Raw genomic sequence first — 16,008 nt, 5'->3', positions numbered from 1 at the left:
CTAAAATACATAGAAGAAAACATAGGTACTAAACTTATGTACCTTGGTCTCAGAGAGGCTTTTGTGAACTTGACCCCCAAAAGCAAAAGAAGTAAAAGCAAAAATAAATGAATGGGACTACATCAAGCTAAAAAGTTTCTGCACAGAAAACGAAACCATCAATAAACAAAAAGGCAACCAAAGAATGGGAAAAGATGTTTGTAAACAATACCTCCAAGAAAGGGCTAATATCCAAAATATATAAACAAATTAATACAACTCAATAACAAAAACCCCCAAACAATTCAATTAAAAAATGGGCAGAGGACCTGAACAGATACGATTCCCAAGAAGACATACAGATGGACAACAGATAAAAGATGCTCAACTTCACTAGATATAAGGGAAATGGAAATCAAAACCATAATGAGATATCACTTCATACCTGTTAGAAAGGCTGTTACAAATAAGAAATGACAAGTGTGGGAGAGAATATGGAAAAAAGGGAACCATCACACACTGTTGGTGGGGATGTAAACTGGTACAGCTACCATGGAAAACAGTATAGAGGTTCCTCAAAAAATTAAGAATAAAATTACTTTTTGACCCAGAATTCCCTCCTCTGGGTATCTACTCGAATAATTTGAAAACACATATTCACTAAGACGTATGCATCCCTATGTTCATTACATCATTATTCACGGTGGCCAAGGCATGGGAACAACCAGAGTGCCTTCCACGGATGATTCGAAGATGTGGTGCATGCATACAATGGACTACTACTCAACCACAAGAAAAGAGGTAATTTTGCCATTTGCAATAACATGGATGGATCTTGAAAGCATCATGCTCAGCGAAATACGTCAGACAGAAAAGGACAAGAGCCGTATGATTTCACTCACATGTGGGATATAAAACAGAAAGCAACGAATGAACAAATGAATGAACTCATAGACACAGATAACAGCATGGTGGTTACCACAGGGAAAGAGGGGCAGGGGAGATAGAAGGTAAAGGGGGTCAAATCCATGGTGACAGAAGGAGACTAGGCTTTGGGTGGTGAGCACATGGTGCAATATACAGATGACGCCTCATAGAATTGTGCACTTGAAAATCATATGTTATTAACAACGTCACCCCAATAAACTTAATTTAAAAAAACACAGAACTACCATATGATCCAGCAATTCCACTCTGGGTATTTTTCCAAAGGAAATAAAAACCCTAATTTGAAAAGATATATGCACCCCATGTTCATTGCAACTGATGGATGAATGAAGAAAATGTGGGATAGGATGTGTGTGTGTAAAATAAAAATATTATTTAGCTAAAAAAAGAGAGAAGAAAATCTTGTTATTTGCAACGACATAGATAGACCTTGAGGGCATTCTGCTACGTGAAATAAGTCAGAGAAAGAAAAGCACTGTATGATCTCACTGATATGTGAAATTTAAAAAACAAAACAAAACAAAAAATATGAACAGACACAGAGAAAACACTGGTGGTTGCCAGAGGCAGGGAATGCGGGGGAGCAAAATATGTGAAGGAGATCAAAAGTTATAAACTTCCAAATGTAAAATAAATCCTGAGGCTGTTATGTATAGTAGGGTGATTACAGTTAATAATACTATATACTGTACATTTGAAAGTTGCTAAAATCTTACAAGTTCCATAACAAGAAAACATCTATAACCACATATAGTTAACTAGATTTACTATGGTTATTGTTTCCCAATATATAAAATATTGAATCATTATGGTGTACACCTGAAACTAATATAATGTTATATCTCAATTAAAAACAACCTCAGAGCAAATGCTGAATAGAAGGGAACATCTTTAACTTGGTAAAGATAATATACCAAAAATCGAACAGCTAACATTTTATTTAATGTCAAAACTTCGGCTGCATTCTCTAAAAAACTGGAAATAAGGCAAGGATGTGGACTTTCACTGAGACGTCTAATGTCTACTGAAGATACTGGCCAATGCTATGAAGAATGGAAAACGAAAGATGCAGGTATTGAAAGGGGAAAGGTAATATATTTCTATTTGCTAACAATAGAATCATCAACTTAAAACAACCAAGAGAATCAACAAACTGTTAGACCTAGTAACAACTCAGCAAGATTACTAGACACAGGACTGAAAAACCCATATCATCTCTCTACTTTAGCAGTAACTAATTAAAAACCAATAGTAGCAAAACTGTAAATATCTAGAAATTAACAATACATAAACCCTTCATAGAAAAAACTTCAAAACTCTATAAAGGAAGTAGACAATGATATAAATAAATGGAAAGACATTCATTTTTTTTGTCTGAATATTTTAAATATGTCAATTCTCTTCAAGTTAATCTATATACTTAATATAATCCCTATCAAAATTTCAGTGAACCTCTTAAGTAACTTGATCAACTTACTCTAAAATTTATATAAAATAATCCAGCAATTCCACTTCTGAGTTTATGTTCAAAGAAAATGAAATCCTAAAGAGATATCTGCACCCCCAGGGACACTGCAATTGTTCACAACAGCCAAGACCTACATGTCCACTGACAGATGAATGGGTAGAGAAGCTGAAGTGTATCTATACAATGGAAGACCGTTCAGCAAAAAAAAGAAGGAAATCCTCCAGTTTACAACAAATCAGATGAATCTTGAGGAAATTATGCGAAGTGAAATAAATCAGACAGAGAAGGACAAACATGTGGAATAGAAAAAAGTCGAAGTCAGAGAAAGAGAGACTAGAGCGGTGACCACAGGCTGGGGAAGGAGGACCTGGGAGACATTGGTCAAAGGGCATAACGTTCTGGTTATAAGATTAAAAAGCTCTGGCGTCTTAATACATAGCATTGTGAATATCGTTAACAGTACTGAATTACGTACTTAAAAGTTAAAAGAGTAGATCTTAAATGTTCTCACCACCAATAAAAAGGTAATTATGTGAGGTAATGGATGGTGGTAATCATTTTGTAATATATAGAGTGTCCCAAAAAAAGATATACACACACTTTGAATAATTATAAAGGGAGTGTTTATAAAAATACATTTCATTTCCAAAATTGAGCTATCAACTGTTAAAGTGTATACACATTTTTTGGGGACACCCTATATATATATAAGCATATCGAATCATCACATTGTACACCTTAAACTTACACAATGTGATATGTCAATTATATCTCAATAAAGCTGGAAAAAAAAATAGTAATCAGCCCAACTCTCAACAGCAATTGGCAGTAAGTGGTTAAATCTTGAATTTCATATTATATACTCTAAGCGACCAAAACCCAGTTACCTTTAAAAGATCAGGAACACCCCTAGCTGGTCTTGCTTAGTGGTTAGAGCGTGAGCCTGTGGACTGAAGGGTTGGTCTTCGATTTGGGTCAAAGGCCCTGGTCCGAGCTCGTGGGGAAGCAACCAATCGATGTCTCTCTCACATCAGTGTTTCTCTCTCTCTCTTTCTCTCTCTCCCCCTCCCGTCCACTCTCCCTGAATAGCAATGGAAAAAACATCCTCAGGTGAGGATTTAAAAAAAAGATCAGGAACACCAGTAGCTGTCTACTCTACTCTTTCTCTATAGATGCCAGCTCTCGTGTTCCTCCATCTGCTTTGTCCGCAATACACACCATGGGAATGCGGTGCTGGGTAAAGCATGGCCCACTCCCACGCAGAGAAGGATTTTTCTTCAACGAAAACAAACCCACGCAGGACTTCCCTCAGTGGGTTTGCAGCGGCCTTTCTCGGATTACTGGTCAGATTACCGCTTTGTTAAAAGTAAAAATGCTGTTTTTCCCTTGGTAGGTTAAAATTATGCAAAAACCAAAGCCCCCAAGAAAGCCTAGTCCAGTGATAACCTTGTTATTTTTATCAATTCAAGTGCTGTTAGTTATTGTTATTTTAATATAAAGTGACCAATACAGTAGAGCGCAGAGGAAGGAAAGGCCACCTTATCAGGGCCGCACTGAGGTAGTCCAGGCATGTGTACTATGCATTTCACGTCAGTTCCAACTGGATGTTGCAAAAGAATTTGCATTCTGTTTGGCATAAAATCTGAAGTATTTTAAAAAACCAAATGATTGTTATTAAGTTCTTTGGCTGCCTGTGCCAAAATTCAATGACCTCCACCCACTTTTCTAAGCCTCCTCTCCAGGACGCCGAATGTGCACTGTGTGCTCCAGGCACATCTCCTTACCTGAAGCTCCGCCACGCGTCACCCTCCCTCTCTCAGTGCCCCCGCGGGGGTCCTTCCTTTTGCCGGGATGGCTCCTAATCGTCCCTCGGTTTCCCTGACCACTCTCCTCCTCCCAAGCTGGTCAAGATCCTCTGACCTGGCACACACTAGACTCTAACTCAGTACAGCATCTGCAGAGTGCATTTAGCAGTAAGTACGTTTGCCAAAATCACACCAAGAATGGGGCCAGCAAGCTTCAGGCCTCTTTCTCCTCTGACAGTACTCTCCTTGGCCAGGTGTAGAGGGGTTTCAGGGTCCTGTGTCTATGAACTACACGTGGCAAGTAAAGGGCACTGGGGAGTAGAAAGAGAGGACAGAGACACTGAAAGAGTTTTGACAGTGTCACTGCGTATATATTTTTAAATCCTCACCCGAGGACAGTTTTTTCCATTGATTTTTTTTTTTTTAGAGAGAGTGGAGGGGAGGGAAGAGGGGGGAGAGAGAGAGAGAAAGAAACATCGATGTGAGAGAGACACATAGATCGGTTGCTCCCACATGAGCCCCGACCGGGGCCGGGGATTAAGCCTGCAACCAAAGTGCATGCCCTTGACTGGAATCGAACCTGAGGCCCTTCAGTCCAGGACCGACGCTCAAATACATATTCTTAAAAATGAGGATTAGTTTCTTTCCAATCATTTTGCAAGCTATGGCCTTCTCTCCAAGAGTATGGAAATAAAACCCAACTACATTTCTTTTACAGCATTCTGATCTCACTAAAAGAGATCGAATAACTTGCCTTAATTTCATGTGAGTAAAAATGAAATCTGCTGCACAGAAAAACAAAATGCGTCAATTTCACAACTAAAAAATAAAGTCATTCAGTGATTCAACGCTAAATATTTGAGGAACAAACGGCTAACGATGCTGCTAAAGTTGCAATTCCAGATATTTGCAATGACCATGACAACTTCTACTTCCACAGGAAGTGGAGAGTGAATACAAACCGCCTTGGAGATTTCGTCCGAAGCCAGATAGCTCTATTCAGGACACGCTGGAACTGTACCAGCTTTTGAATTTGGGGACATGGTGGAGAATAAAGCTCTTTCACAATTAACAGCAGTGATGAAAGGAGATTCTGTTTGTATGTGCTTTGGTTATCAAGTACTGACCAGAGGGGAAGCAGGTTGGCTATTCTGCATGTACAAGTGGTATCCTTTCAATGGGAAAACAAAGGACAGCTTTTAATGATTTCTTGGAAAAAAACATGGGCCAGGTTTTATTTATAACTTTTCAAGCAATAATCATAGCTATCTATTCTATTTCTGTATACTCCAGTTTACCTATTCTAAAATATCTACAGTATTTTAGTAGAGTTATGGTGAAGTCAAAAGATGTATTCTTTTATTGCTAATAGAGAGCAAGGGGCAATCTGTAAGTCACACGGATAGACTATTTTATATTTTCCTTCTTGCAAGCTAATAAACCAACCGATACAGGGATCTACCAAGCAGTCCAGGTTATTCCCCTGATGAATGAAATTCTTATCACATACTTTTGGTTTGACAGTGCACTGCCATAAAGTGACAGCTGGTCCACACTTCATTGCTTAAAGTCTTTTCTATGAGGTAAAACAAAGTCATACCTTTCCCTTAGCATTTTAATCCAGATAATGTCAAATCAAATTGAACCTTATTAGCTGGCTCTAAGAGGAAAAGAAATCATCAAATAAATGGCAAAATGCAGCCTGAGCTGTATGTAAGTGGACTTTTTTGATGGCCACTTTACCTTTACGATGGTAAAACTAAATTCTGATATTTGAATCTCATGGTATTTTGAACATCCTCTGGGATATCACCTTAATTCACGTTAATTAACTCATTAACGTCAATCATCAGCCCAAGTGGTCTCCCAAATTACTGGACTGATGGATAAAGACAACTTTATGGGAGGGGAGGAGAGGAAAGAAAGAGGTGACAAGTATTTATTCTACAGATGATAAGAGGCAGAAGACAAAACAATTCATTAACATTATATACTATGTGTGACTTAGCTCATTGTCTTTGCCAAGATACTGCATCAAAATAAAGAGAATTATGTAAGTCTCTGACCCCCATTTAAGAAAAATTATCACTGCGTGTCACAGTCTGCTCTCTGGGTTCTTCTTGAGCTACTGTTTTGAATTCTGCTAAATGAGCACTTTTATGAAATATTACTATCCTTTTTCTCACCGATAAGTAATTTCTATTCAATGGAAAATGGAAAGCGTTTTGTTGTATTTTCTCAATTTTCTTTTTCACGTGCTAACAGAGGCTTCAAGCCCTCCCTGCTTTGCCCCTGCTGCCACCCAGACAGCTGTCCCATTCTCTGTCTACGTAAAACTTCTGACGCTACTATTGGAATAGATATAAAGCACATAATAAAGTGATAACTTAATTAATATATTTTAAGTTTAATACATGTTGCCAATATCTGAAGTACGTAGAACTGATGCATAATTTGGAAGTGAAGTGGGCAGATAGAACTGAAATCAGTGAAATGTATCATAAAAATTAAAATGGAGTTAGAGCACAACCATTTTGTCATATAAATAATTTAAGAGAATATTACCAAATTTTCTTTTAAAAGTGGGTGCAGGAGGCAGCCTATCGATGTATCTCTGTCACATCAATGTTTCTCTCTCCCCCTTCTCCTCTCTAAAAAAAAAAAAATGGAAAGAATATCCTTGGATGAGCATTAACAACAACAAAAAGTGTGTGCATCAATCTACTCTTCTGTTAGAAATGAGATGGCTTCTATAAGATAAAGAACCATACACAAAGTGCACTGATCTTTTTAAGGTTTCATGATTGTAAAGGATTTTCTTGGCAGAAGTCTTCACCTAGTTTTAGCCTTTCGGCACTCAAAGATTATTTGTTTTTTCTTTTAAATATAGCTTTTAGAACTGTATCATTATAGAGGATGTTAACTACTATAGCTAATGCACCTATAAACGGTTTATAGTGTTTTCTCCCCCAACCTCTAAAAGAGAAGCGATAAATTCTATACCACTAAACGATGGTGACTCCGGGCAGGGGAAGGAGTGGGTGAGAAACACTCCTGAGTTTTCTTTAAGAAGATATTTGCCACACATGTTTTCAGGAAGATACACTGGAAAGAGAAATTGCAATAGTTACGAGAGCATGGCTTCTGCTTTGTTAGTGATCTTGATTAGTGGATTTTGTTGTTTCTCAAATTATGGCCAAAGTTAGTCTCCAGAGAAGTAAAGACTTAAATTTTACTGGTCTGATTATATGAAAATACATGTGTGTTGAATTTAAATATATTACAAAAGTTAAAAAAGGAAATATTAGATTATGAGCTTTTTGTTTGTTTTTTTAAAGGAGAAAGTCTGGCCAACTCATTTGCATAACTTTTAAAATAGCCCTAGGTTTGAAAATGCAAATGACTTCTGAGGCCTGTAGCAAGCTGGGTAAAAGGGTCAGATAATGCTGAGCAGGGCTCCCAACATACAACTGGACAGCGTGTGGCAGGAAATCCTCTGTGATCCTTCTTGGCCATAACTGGAGGGACGAGGCAACTCATACATTAATCCTGAACTTGGGAATGAAGTGTTATATTACAGGCTTCTGGGACAGCCACCAAGAAACTGATTCTTAAATAGAGCGCCTCTGTTTCACTAGGCAAACTAGGAATTGTGCGAAAACGGAAGCTCCTTATTAGTATTTCTTTATGTCCACTGTCTCCTTAGTATACAACTCTTAAGTCCACCAAGAGACTTATTAGGTAGCAGCTGGTAAAAATCAGAAAGGAAAACCTTACAATGTTTGAGATATTTACACACACACACATACACGCATAAAATTTCATTCACTACTTCCTCTGACTCTTCCCTTTGAAGGGCTGGAGTGAAGGGCAGGCTGATTTTCACCCTGTTCATTCCGGCTTGCTACTCCTTCAGCCTCCAAAACACTCTACTAGAGGTGTCGCCTACACATATTCACAGAGAAAGCTGTATAACTCAATGACAAAAACCATTATTTTAGCTTTCAGAATAAAACATATCCATCTCATACTCATAAGAGTAGCTTGTGTGCACTTAGCAGGATGACTGAGATTAGGATAAACTCAATGTTAAATGGGGGGCAGAAGGAGCTTCACTGCTATGAGTACGCAAAGCAGCATTTATTCTTATATTATTATTTATTACTTATTGTATTATTTTCCATACAAACTGTAAACCTACTTTTGCCCATCCTGTATATTAATTAAAAGCCTTATTTAACCAAAATGGGCTTTCCTAATTCCCTGGAATCTCTTAAAGGGAATGCCCATACATTTAGCCACTGTAAAGATTACTGCTTCACTATAGTCATAAATCATCATAATAAGGCTGAAAGCACCAGAATATAAGTTAAGAAACTCAGGTTCTTGTCTTGACTGAGAAACAAGCTTTGTGGCCTAGAACTTCATTTACATAATACTGGGGGAAAAACCACCTCTCTTCTCTGAATTATCTGCTGTTGACTTGTCATTTACCTAGACACAAAGAATCTACAAGACAAGTATTCATGGAACATTAACATGCTCAAGACAGGGTTAGGGTTTTAGAATCAGTAAAATAAAGTATACTTTTGTGCTGTTATTTATGTGTGACTTCAGCCTGATCACTGGATTAATATGAAATTTGGTCTTTGGCCACACTCTTAACTCATACAAGAGCCTCTAGTTTTATATGTATCTGGTATATGGAAAATTGAAGAAGTAACAGGATTTATTGACAGTTTATACACTGTAGTCTTGTGGACAAAAAAGGGACCACATACTACACCTGACAAGCTCAGGGGAGACCCACATGGCAGGCCTTATAAACCCGGAGACCAAAGTAACCACACAGGGTGGTCTGAATGTAACAATTCCTAACTAAAAGAGGGTCATGGTGGGTAGTCACGTCCTAGGACTACAGCTTCCTTGACAAAGGTCAATCTTTAACCTTGAAATTATTTATGGTATTTGTGCATCTAAGATAACATACCTTTGCAATGTCAGAGCAATCTTTTCCAGGCCTCTTGAAGGCACACTGCAGGCACCAAAGCATGAGACCACATTGTTGTTGCCCACATACCATCTCTATGTGCTGTAAATGCTAATTTTTAACTATCCTGTACCCACCAATGTAAAAGAAGTACTGATGGGGAACTCAAGAAGTTAAAATTTTTTAGCTTTAGTTAGAGTTAATAGGCTTGGTAATTAACGCATATGAAAGCTATTATTCCAGGAACCTTTTTGTTTCTCAGGAAGACTGCAAGCGATCAAGATGGTATCTGAGCCTTGATCGGTGTGGCTCAATTGGTTGAACGTTGTCTCATGCACCAAAAGGTTGCTGGTTCGATTCCTGGTTGGGCACATGCACCTGGTTGTGGGCTTGATCCCCAGTAGGGGGCATGCAGGAGCAGCTGACTGATGTTTCTCTCCCCCTCTCCCTTCCTTCCTCTCTAAAATGAATAAAAACATATTTTTTTAAAAATGGTATGTGAGCCACTGTACTCCAGGGAGAGACCTTCCACTGCCCAGGATGCAGGTAGAATCACCGGTCAGCAGACGAAGGAATGCTGGGAAAATTGCCAGACTGCAGCTTTTATCTGATTAACCTATTTCCCTGATTTCCAACCCCCTTACCTACTTTTCCCTGAATTCCAAACCCTTTACCTACACTTTCCTTCTTCATAAAAAGGTCGGCTTGAGATGAGATGTCAGACGGTCTTTCTGGGGTACATGACCCGCCATCTGCATAGAGCGCCCATAGGGACTCAGTCCTTATTGGTTGTGGTGGTGACAGGAGCGCGAGTGCCGACTCCCTGCGGTTTCATGTTCTGGCGACTCCGGTGGGGGAGCATCGGAACTCTCCCGTGAGCTTGGGTATTTGGCGGGGAGTCCCGCTGGCTGCCTGCACTGGGGGGCCAGGGTGCGGATGTGGAGGCCCCCTAGCAGCTGCCAAGTGATTTCACTTGGGACTCTCCTCCGACTCTCAGTACTCCCCATCACCTTCACTTTCTTTTTTAAAATGTTTTTATTGGTTTCAGAGAGAGGAAGGGAGAGGGAGAGAAAGAGAGAAACATTGATGGGAGAGAAACACCGGCTGATTGCCTCCCACGTGAGGGGGATCGAGCCCGCCACCCAGGCATGTGTCTGGACAGGAATGGAACCAGCGACCTCTTGGCGCATGGGACGCTGCTCAAGCAACTGGGTCACACCAGCCTGGCCACCTTCACTTTCCACTGAATCGCTGTGCTTTCTGGTTAAGGATTACAGTACCGGGTTATGACTTCGGTCAGTCAGGAACGAAGGACGCTTCTGGTCTGGTTTGTGTGATCTTACAGAGTTCCGTCGGGCAGAATGCGGGGGAAGAGCCTCGTTCCGGGAAAAAGCCTCTTGGTTCTGGGAAACAGCCCTTTGGGGTGAGTTCTGGCTGATTGGTTAACCTATGCTTATAAGCCTATGACTAAAAAGAAAATGATTTTTACTATATGTAGTGTGTTTTCTGCCTCCGGATGGCATAACTAGGGTGCAATATTTTATTGGCCTAAAGAAATTAAATACTTACATAGATTAAGCAGGATCCTGTGGTCTGCACAAAATATTTAATATTAAAACCAGTTTAAATTTAATAGACGTCTTTTAAAGTTGTTACCATAAAATATGTGTTTGTTTTACCCAGGTTTACAAAAAGTTTATGTTATGATTTTCTGGTTAAGTTTGACCACCTTCCCAAAGTTTAAATTTTAAGAGACTTTTTTTAACCAAGAAATGACTTCAAGTTATTCCAATGGGCCCCTGGAATTCCTCAAAGATTTGTTCTTTCTTCTTATAAAAGACAAAGTTGTTTGTTTGTTTTTAACTAATTAGTCCTATTTAATACACTTGAAATCACATGGGAAGCTCTGCCAAATAAAATAATAACAGCTATGTTCTATTTGTATACATATATTTTTTATTAAAATGGATATTGTAGAAATTTCAGTCTGCTCTAGAAAGGAACATGCAAAGATTCAGAACCAAGTTCAAACAGAAAACTCCCAGGGGTAGCAGGTGTCCTGTTGGTGATACCAGGCAAGCCAAGACTGACGGTTATTGTAATACTGCTTGGCTTATGGATAATCTGGACTCAAGAGAGCGCTGGCCACTGAACTGGTCTTTAAATTACTATACTAAACTCAATTAGAGTTGTTTTGTAAAAGATCAGGGAAATAGGACGAAATACTTTATGTACAAGCTTTTATGACTTTGCATAATAAAGATGCAGGATTAAAAGGAAACAGATTAATGGTCCAGAGAAAAGGGAATTTGCCTGTGGTTGATAGCAGAAGCCCAGCAGAAAGGGACCAGGAAGACTGGGATGTTACATCTACTGTGAGCAAGGTCAGGGTCCTCACGGCCCCTCCAGCCCTGGGGATCTTCCTCCTTCCTCAGCTGTGGGAGCCGGAGGAGGTGAGCCTGAGCTGGTCTCTCTGTCCTGAACCAAATTTGCTGGAGGACAAGCCCCTGCTGGGCCAGGACAATAAACTTTGCAAAGACTTCCAGTGGGAGTAGGGCCAGAGGGCCAGCCTGCTGCGTATTACTGGGCACATACTCCGTTTTCTAGATAGCATCTGTTAAACTGGAAAAACTCAAGTCCTCCTTATAGGGATGACCCTACTAAAATGACTTAGTTACATCAGTTTTTGCCACCCACCATTCCAACTGGGCAGCTATATGAGTCTTACTGAATATTTTGCTTACGGGGGATGAGTGATGAGTGGAGGTTGGTGTTGGATAAGGCAAATGAAAAGGCTAGGAGACTGCACCAAGGAAATCCAGATGGGGCTCCTGACCCTACCAAAGGCAGTATCATTAACCAAGCCCAAATGGGACCCTACTGAGAATGGCCTTCCTCTCTTAGAGCATTATAAGAGGTGCATCCTTGAGGACTGAAGAAAGGATTCCCTAAGCAGAAAAGTAAAGTCAGGAAGGACTAATCGAGCCTCCCGTTAAAGCTGACCTCAAACCAGGGGCCGGGACTCCCATTAAGAGGCAGTATCCCTGGCAGAAAGAGACCCTAAAAGGAATATGCCCAATGACTCATGAAAGGCAGGGTACTGCCCTAGGAGTCCCCACCCAAACGCTTAGCGACATTCCGCAACCCGTCGCATACTTGTCAAAAAACTGGATCACACTGTCTGGGGGCAGCCAGCCTGCTTGAGAGCTGTGGCAGCCTCCTGTGAGCTTTTATAGCAGGGGTGGGGAACCTTTTTCTGCCAAGGGCCATTTAGATATTTATAACATAATTCGCGGGCCATATAAAACTATCAACTTAAAAATTAGCTATGAAGCCTCACCAGTGTGGCTCAGTGGTTGAGCATCGACCAATGAACCAGGAGGTCATGGTTCGATTCCTGGTGAGGGAACATGCCTGGGTTGCTGGCCTGATTCCGAGTAGGGGGCATGCAGAAGGCAGCTGGTCAATGACTCTCCCTCATTACTGATGTTTCTACCTCTGTCTCTCTCTCTCCCTTCCTCTCTCTGAAATCAATACGAAAAAATGCTTAAAAAAGAAAACTTGTAAAAAATTAGCTATGAAAAGCTCCTAGATTTCTAAAAATTTATTTTTATTTTTACTTATTTTTATTGTTCAAAATATTACAGATGTCCCCTCTTCTCCCCATTGATCCCTTCCACCCCCTAACCACCCCCTCCCCAGTCCTTCACCACACTATTGTCTGTGTCCATAGGTTATGCATCTATGCATATAAATTATTTGATTAATCTCTCCCCACCCACCCCCACCTTCCCTGAGATTCATCAGTCTGTTCCCTGCTTCCATGTCACCGAACCTATTTTGTTCATCAGTTTATTATGTTCTTTAGATTCCACATATAAGTGAGATCATGTGATGTTTGCCTTCTTCTGCCTGGCTTATTTCACTTAGGATAATATTCTCCAGATCCCTCCATGCTGTCCCAAAGGGTAAGAGATCCTTCTTTCTTACAGCTGCATAGTATTCCACTGTGTAAATGTCCCACAGCTTTTTTATCCACTCAGCTACTGATGGGCACTTGGGCTGTTTGCAGATCTTAGCTATTATAAATTGCGCTGCTATGAACATAGGGGTGCATAAGTTCTTTGTGATTAGTGTTTCAAGATTCTTAGGATATATTCCTAGAAGTGGGGTCACTGGGTCAAAAGGCAGCTCCATTTTTAATTTTTTGAGGAAACTTCATACTGTTTTCCACAGTGGCTGCCCCAGTCTGCATTCCCACCAGCAGTGTACCAGGGTTCCCCTTTCTCCACACCCTCGCCAGGCATTTGTTGATTTGTTGATGGAGCCATTCTGACAGGTGTAAAGTGACACCTCATTGTGCTTTTAATTTGCATCTCTCTGATGATTATCGACTTTGATCCCCCCTGTGGGTGCTTGGCAGGGCCAGATCAAATGATCTCATGGGCCATATAGGCTGCTGGCCAGATGTTCCCCTCCCCTGGTTTAACCCTATGTTATAGAGAACTTATTCCTTTCAAAGGAGATGAAAATATTTGGGTATATTTAGCAAAAAATGTTCTAAACGTCTCTGACTTCTGTCTTGCAGGAGGAACCTATGTTGAACAAACTTTCACTTCATGTCTTGCAGGTGTTTGTACTCCCCTGGAAAACCTTGGAAATTATTTGTTTCAGCATATCAGTAAGACCATAACCTGCTCCGATATTTATAACTCGGGACCTGTGGTAACTCAAAGGACAGGGAAATGTTTTCCTTAAAAGTCACTAATGTAGGCCCAGCTGGAGAGTGTGCAACCTTTGTCAACTGTACTAAACACTGTTTTATGCTTTCAGCAGGCGTGGAGATAAGCTGCAACACCACCACTAATGTATCTTATGCCTTTGGTCACCTCCAGTTGCCTGCAGGGTGGTTCTAATATGTGGAAGAACTGTTTATTCCTATGTTCCAGCAAACAGTTCCAGAGGACTATGTTCTCCTGGCTTTCATGCCTCAAAGCCCCACTGCCCCTGGGCTTGATGGGAACTCTCCCTTGCACCTGACTGTAAGTCATTTGCATCGTTTTAGCCGGCTGAATACAGGGTGTCCCAAAAACATGTATACACACTTTGAATGATTATAAAGTCGGTATTTATTAACATACAGTTCATTTTTAAAATTTAAAAGAATCTACAGAAATGAAAAATTTTTTTGGTTAAAGCCTGTTTTCAAACTGATGACCGTTCTGGTCCAGGTACTGCTGACAATGTGAAGCAGTGGAATTGCAAACATCAAGAATCATTTTGTTCGGTATTTGTGCGCCTTCAATTCATCTACTGTTGCCAGTTTTGTACCATAAACTTTATCTTTTATGTATCCCCATAATAAAAAGTCTAGTGGCACTTTAGGATAAATTTTCTCTGTTCGAAGCTTAGTCTGGCTTCACCTATTATTTCAAATCAATTAAACCTGAAAAGGAGTGAAAATTGAGTTATCAGCTGTTACAGTGTGTATACATTTTTGGGGACACCATATATATATACCTCCTTGACTATATTTGTAATGCCAGTCATAGAAATAAGCAGATTAGCCTGCACTATGGTAAAGGTTTTGAATGCCACCTCTCAAGCCATTAGTGCCCTCAGTCAAGAACTGGGGCAGGTTAAAGAAGCAGTATTAGAAAATCGTGCAGCTACAGACTACCTCCTGTTAAGACATAATTATGGATGTAAAGAATTTAAAGGACTCTATTGTTTGAAACTGACTGATAATTCACAGCCCAGAGAGCATAGAGTAAAACAAGTTAATGAAGTAGTATCCAAGATAAAACAAAGAGAGGGATTCTTTGGTATTGATTTTTCTAAACCATCCTCTTGGCTGCCTAGGGCATTTGTTGTTTCCAGTCTTTTCATGTTTTTCAGTACCATAGCTTGTTTTTGCATACAATGTGCCCCTTTATGTGGATCTTCAATTAAATGTATTCCTAAACCCCCTAGGAGACTTTCTAATGCTAAGATACATGCTCCACAGCAAAATGATTACTTCCATATGAAACTAATGCCAAAGAAATAAGTCAGTTAAAGACTAATACTGGGGAAGGATGGGGAACTTAAGAAGTTAAAATTTTTAGCTTTAGTTGTATAGTTAACAGGCTTGGTAACTGATACATGTAGAAAGCCATTCTTATTCCAGGAACCTCTGTGCCCCAGGGGGACTGCAAGTGATCAAGATGGTATCTGAGCGATTGTGCTCCAGGGAGAGACTGTCCACTGCCCAGGATGCAGATACAGAATCACCGGTCAGCAGATGAAGGGATGCTTAGGAAAACTGCAGGACTGCAGCTTTTATCTGATTAACCTTTTTCCCTGAATTCCAAACCCCTTACCTACTTTTCTTCTGAATTCCAAACCCTTTACTTACACTTTTCTTCTTACAAAAGAGGTTGGCTTGAGATGAGATTAAGACGATCTTTTTAGGGTGCATAACCTGCCGTCTTCTCAGACTGCCGGCCACCCAAATAAAGCGCCCATAGAGATTCAGTCCTGTCTCTACGTACTGGTTCTGGTAGTGACAGGCAGCGCCAACGCCAGCGCGCCCGGCTTCAGTATGCTTCTCCCTTTTACTTTTTACACAGTCTCTGAGATTTCCCCCTCCACATCTCCTCCTTTGATTCTAATGTATAAAAAATGTTGCAAAACTGCGTGCCATTCTCCGGAGCATTTTCTCAGTCTGTTGAGATCTTGTTTGCTGGAAATTGTCATCAGTTTGGCTCAAAAAAACTCTTGTAAGACTTTTTCTTAGGCCAGACGTTCTCTTTTTGACAGCCTGATTTCACATGAAC

At 40.2% G+C, this 16,008-nt stretch overlaps 1 protein-coding gene and 1 pseudogene across 1 annotated transcript in view; one reads left to right on the top strand and one right to left on the bottom strand.

The window, feature by feature from the left end:
- Positions 1-16,008, bottom strand: part of ELOVL2 (ELOVL fatty acid elongase 2) — a 61,203-nt gene that overhangs the window by 28,287 nt on the left and 16,908 nt on the right. The window lies entirely within an intron of this gene.
- Positions 11,940-15,239, top strand: LOC148092504 (uncharacterized; annotated as a pseudogene).

Source organism: Miniopterus natalensis, chromosome 9 (genome assembly GCF_054644295.1).
Source record: "Miniopterus natalensis isolate mMinNat1 chromosome 9, mMinNat1.hap1, whole genome shotgun sequence".
Taxonomy (NCBI): Eukaryota; Metazoa; Chordata; class Mammalia; order Chiroptera; family Miniopteridae; genus Miniopterus; species Miniopterus natalensis.
Note: the sequence above shows the minus strand (reverse complement) of the source record. Positions and strands in the feature narration are given on the sequence as shown.